The following is a 5,975-nucleotide window of genomic DNA, read 5'->3' as shown; positions in this document are numbered from 1 at the left end:
CAAATGGCTAAAGTCTAATCTCACTGTAACCAGTACAGATTGGGCTATAATAATATGTGAGCAGCATGTATGTACTTGATTGTGTTTAAAAAAAAAAAAAAAAAAAATGTTATGCGTGGTTAGTATAAAACTAAAAATGTCAAATCACTTGAATAAGGTCATAAAACACATACAGAACATTAGTTCCCGGGATTTTTGAGAACTGGAGCTTGTAGCCTATTTTTTTTTCTTTCTAAATTATGTGAAAATCATCTTGTTTACTCACTTACAGAAAACAATATATTGATTTAGATTTTTTAAGACACTTTTTGTTGGTAAAATTCATAGGCGAGTAGGCGTCAACTACCATGAATATCATTGTGATTTACACCTGAGAAGACCCACATAATGAGCTGCATAATGAGCCTTAATCTATATACATCTTAATCAAAATAAATCTATATAATTTTATGTTTGTAGTTTATTTGGAATATATTTAATTATCCCACAACATAATTTAATATCCACTTGCGAGTGCAGTTAAACAGTTTATTAGGAACAATCAAAGCTGATTTTTTAGCATCATTACTTGATTTATTAATTACATTACATTATTATTAATTTCGAAAAGAGCTGAGAATATTTTTTTCAGGTTTTTGGGGGATAAATTGAAAGAACAGCATTGTTTGTTACATTTGTTACATTTACATTTATTTTTTACATTTAAATTATTTACATCAAGCTTTTGAATGGTATAGTATCAGAATCAGAATCAGAATGAGCTTTATTGCCAGGTATGTTTACACATACGAGGAATTTGTTTTCGTGACAGAAGCTCTGCCGTGCAACAGAATGACAGCGACAGAACAAAAAACACGTAATAAAAGAATAAAAAATACAAATAAGTAGGTACGGAAAGACATTCCTTACCTACAGTAGTAGTGTATATTGTTATTGAAACCTCATAATGTTTCATTTGATTATACATTTAGTGAAAGTGACGAGAAAGTGACATGACATTCAGCCAAGTTTGGTGTCTTTTAAAAATGTTCCTCAAATGTACAGAAAACTGAAGAAAAAAAATATGTTCCCAGAACAAACACTGAATATTTGGAGAATGTTCTTATAACAAAATTATGTTAGCTGGGAACCTAGGCTTGACTTATACTGTTCTTCATTAAAAACAATAAAAAATGGATTGAGTATGAGTTTGGTGCTTTCATTGTTGCTGCCACAGGTGAGTAAGAAAAGGGTTTGCTTGAAGAACAGAAAACAGCTACAATACAATACATTACAACTTTCATTTCTATAGCACATATAAAACAACTGCCATTGACCAAAGTGATTTCCAGTAACATTACATACAGTAACACAAGCAAGATCAATTCTAAAAGCTCTAACAAAACAGTACAATTTCAATCTAGACTTAAAAGAATCCTCAGCTTTAAAAACCATCTGCAAAACCTTTAATTAAATTCTAAAATCTACAAGCAACCAGTGTAAAAAAACTGGAGAAATTATCTCTCTCTTCTTATTGAATACAAGATAACTGACCCTGTGAAATACCTATATAAAACTGAATTACAGTAATCGATGCATGATGACACAAAGGCATGAATAAAATTCTCCAGATTCTTAAAGAGAGAATTTTTTTGAGTTTATAAATAATTCTGGGTTGATAAAAGGCAGCCCTCACAACACTATTGACCTGCTTATCTAAAATTAAGGCTGAATTCATCATAACACCCACATTTTTTACATGATCTGAAAAACTTATCTTCATGGCGGCCAACCTACTTATAGTTTCCCTGGTAGGTAATTACATAAAAAAGTTCAGTCCAAATTTGGTTTCTTAAGAAGTGTCTGCACTACTGTATTTTTGAAACAAGCAGGAGCCTTTCCATTTATTTAACTACTATTAAAAAGAGATTGAAGAGTATTGCCTAAAAGATCAAACAATTTTAAAAACAGCAGAGGAGGAAGAGAATCAGATGGATGTGCCTTATTATATGCTCAAACTGAGGTAAAGAAATAGGTTCAAAATTACTAAACAAACTCAGATGATTTAACTCAGAGTGCAAGGTCATTGCTACTATAATCTGTGACCAAAAATTATCAACTTTGTTACTTTGTTTACAAAGAATTGCCAAAAAATCCTCACACATCTTTTGAGTAGCCTCGAGACAATCAGTAGGTGCAGGAAATATCAGTTTATTAATCGTATTAAATAAAATATTAGGCTTGTCTGAGTTCTTATTAATTATGCTCTATATAATATTTTACTTTTCCAACCTTCACAATAGACTGAAAATTTGACAGAGCTTCATATAACATATCAAATGATACTTGCAGCCTATCCTTCTTCCATTTTCATTCAGACCCAATTCTATCTCACGACCAATTCATACGTATTTTACGAGGTGGCTTATTTGTATGAATTTGTACGACCTTACTCGTACAATTTTATACGACCCCAGTGACGGTTAGGTTTAGGGGTGGGGTTAGGTGTAGGTCATTCATACAAATTCATACGAAATGTGCAAATCGTAAAATACGTACGATTTGGCAACAATCGTATGAATTTGTACGAGTGTGGTCATACGAATTTGTACGAATAAGCCACCTTGTGAAAAATGTACGAATTGCCATGAGATCGGGTTGTCAGACCTTATAGAAAGGGAATGTTCCTCTTTAAACTTATCAACCAGATCCACCTGTGAAGCCCTCAAGCTTGTTCTCCTCCATGCCTCAGCAGCAGCGGGTCCTGAACTGCGGGAAGCAGATGGCTGCCCCTCTTTCCTCCATGAGAGAGACAAATGAGAGCAGAGCTTTTTCATCAGAAAATGCTCACAATGCATGCAAATTATCCCTCTTCAGGACATTGTGTGCATGCTCTTCAGAATAGAAGATAGAATAAAGATCACTCTTAATGCACACTTCAAACAAAACAAAACAAAAGAAGAGAATGACGCATTCTCCCAGCGCCTATTTATACTGTAGTCCCACCTGTAGTGACATCATGGGCTTTTGCCAATCAACATGTTGTTGATGTTTCTTCAGTGTGTGCTTCAGACAGGTCACGATTAGACATTCCCCATAGGGACCCCTAGAGGACACAGTGTCTCATTCCGTTGAAAGGGAACACAAAACAACACACCTGTGAGAGTCTGTCCAAATTCTTCCAGAATTTTTCGGTGGTTTTAACAACCATAGGCTGAACAATGTTGTGAAATTTTGGCAAAACTACACATTGACATGATGATGGATACATTGACTTGTCTGGAGCGGTCAAATGAGGCATCTACCTACACTCATCTATGATTGGATGCATCAGAAAACAATATAATACAAAGCGCTGAGCGTGTCAGTAAGGGAGATTGTGAGCTGTGCTAGACAAACCTCCTTAACGTTACACATTAAGAAATAATTTGTATTTTTGTGAAGAGTGATCTGAATGTTGTACAATAACAAGATGAAGATCATACTCATTGTATTTATAGTGTAAATATAAAGTGCGGGTTGTAAAAATCTTTGATTATTGAAAGAAACCGTCATGATGCCCAGGTTGCTTCTTTTTTTTTTTTCTAATCATGAACACCAGTGACATAAAGGAAGATGCTATAAACATACAAAATGTCCTGCTTTGCATGCAATACATTTATTGGAATAATAACAATATAGAAAACAAAATACAATTATTAAAATTATTATAATGAGAGGAAATTCATGTCTAAAGTAAATGTTCTTTGTACAATTGTGTGCAAAGTGAAACAAATGTGCAACATACACAACCAAACAATTGTGCTGATGTAAACTGTGTTTCAGTTCCTCTGTGGTTCATAACTAAGGGTGGCACTGGAAACTCAGCATTCATGTCATACTTTTGATGATAATAAAGTCACAGTGACAGCGGGATTGTGTCAAACAGAATTCTGAAAACTTCAGTGTTTAAATAACCACATGTACAGAGATTAATATGTTTGTCTGTCTCTGTGTGTACTATTATTGTTTTGTTCCTTCTCAGAGACTTTGGTAACAGGAGTGACTTTGCTTTGATTTGTTTCTCACTAAACACATGATCTGCCCACTAAACACTTGCTCATCCAGACTGTATTCAGCTGTTTTCAATTCTCTTTCTCTCTCTGCTTTTCTTTGTAGGTAAGAATGACGATGTTGGGAATTCTGCATTTTTGTCCTGTATTTAGAGTGACAATAAAATAAAATCAAAACATGACAAGACATGAATCAAGTGCTTTGAGACACAACAGGCCTCATTTATAAATCTTACGAAGAAAAGAGCGCAGATCTGTGCACACATAAAGTATCAACTTATGACAGAGTTCACATGTGATTCATGAAACATTCGCATGCGGCCAATCTCATCATGCAAATGATCACACGTTGATCAGATTAAATATCAGGCAATGGTAGAACTTGTTGTTTGTGTGTGCATGAGGCGCCTGTGTGATCAGATGGATTAAATTGAATAAAGATACAAAGAAAATAAATAAAACGCATTGAGAGTGTAACAAAAACGAGTCTATACCTATAGCCTATACTGGTTGCACCTAATTATTTTATCCCTTTTATAGACTTATTTTTTTTTCACAGAAGTGCTGCAGGTGCCTGATGTAATGATTGAATCATCATGTTCTTGTTTACGCTGCTATACACACATATAAAGCAAAATCCCTGTATAAAACAACAACAACAAAAATACATTATGCTCTATCTTACTGGCTAACGATCGACTAATGAGCTTCGTCTGAAAGTCAGGAATATAAAAATTAACACAGTACTGTCGTTCTACAATTCTCTACTATATTTACTATACTGTCCACAAGTTCAGGTAACTCAAAAACTTGCGTACACAATCTGAGACCAGATGTGAGATTTGATCGTAGCCACCGTTGCACATCCATATTGATAAACTCCAAGTTTTGTACTAAAATGACTGGACGCCCAATTTTGTTTCGTAAATGAGGCCCAATGAGTGGGAATATTTAAGAAATTATTCAGAGAAATGTTTTCCTTGATACACAATACATTTTTTCCCCAGAATAATTCAGGAAGGGAAGTTTCAGTGCTTTTATTCATTTAATTTATTGCTCAGAGTTTGCACCATCCGACACAAACTGGGAGGGCAACTGAGTTTATCGAGGGGGCCTCGGTAGGAACCATGTTCCAGGTGGGGGGAGGCCCTTGGTAGAAATTAGTCAGCTCCCCTCGGGCCTCTTTCGTGGTGCCAAGACACTTGACATTTGATAAAATGGCACATCAGATGTAAGGAACAAGAGCAGCTTATTTTTCTGTTTCATATATTTATTGGCTTGCACACAAATAACAGTGAAGGCACTTGGATAACAATAACAAACATATTTGTATACAACTTTTAGATTTTTTTTTCCCATTACACCTCTTTTCATTAAAGAAAAAAAGGAAGGTTGCATGTTGGAGTTAGGTCTAGTTAGCCTGGAAAAATTGCATAAATGGTTGCCACTTATTGTAAAATTTGGCTAGATTACCATGTTTAGAGTATCTTATTTTTTCCAGTTTTAGAAAGTACATGACATCAGTGATCCAAAGTCTATTGGACGGGGCATTTGTTGCTACATGTGGAGAAACATCAATTGTATTGAAGAGCACTTTAGACATGGTGTCAGAATAATTCAATTCAATTCAATTCAAGTTTATTTGTATAGCTCTTTTTACAATACGAATCGTTACAAAGCAACTTTACAGAAAATAATGTTTCTACAATATTTAGTAGTAGCTTATGGTGGTGACTGTCAGTTTGTGCATGTTTGACAGGATTTTTTGAAAAAAGAATAATACAAGACGTAGTCAGCTAGACGATGAACATTATTAATATTATTAATTCATAATTGTTATATGATGCAGTCACACATGTAGCAATAATTGTTAGTTCCCTTTCAGTCGGTCACGTTCGACATTACGAATGGGATCTCGCCCGAGAGCCCAATCACCTTCGAGTG

This window comes from Carassius auratus, chromosome 47, assembly GCF_003368295.1.
Source record: "Carassius auratus strain Wakin chromosome 47, ASM336829v1, whole genome shotgun sequence".
NCBI classification, from domain to species: Eukaryota; Metazoa; Chordata; class Actinopteri; order Cypriniformes; family Cyprinidae; genus Carassius; species Carassius auratus.
Note: the sequence above shows the minus strand (reverse complement) of the source record.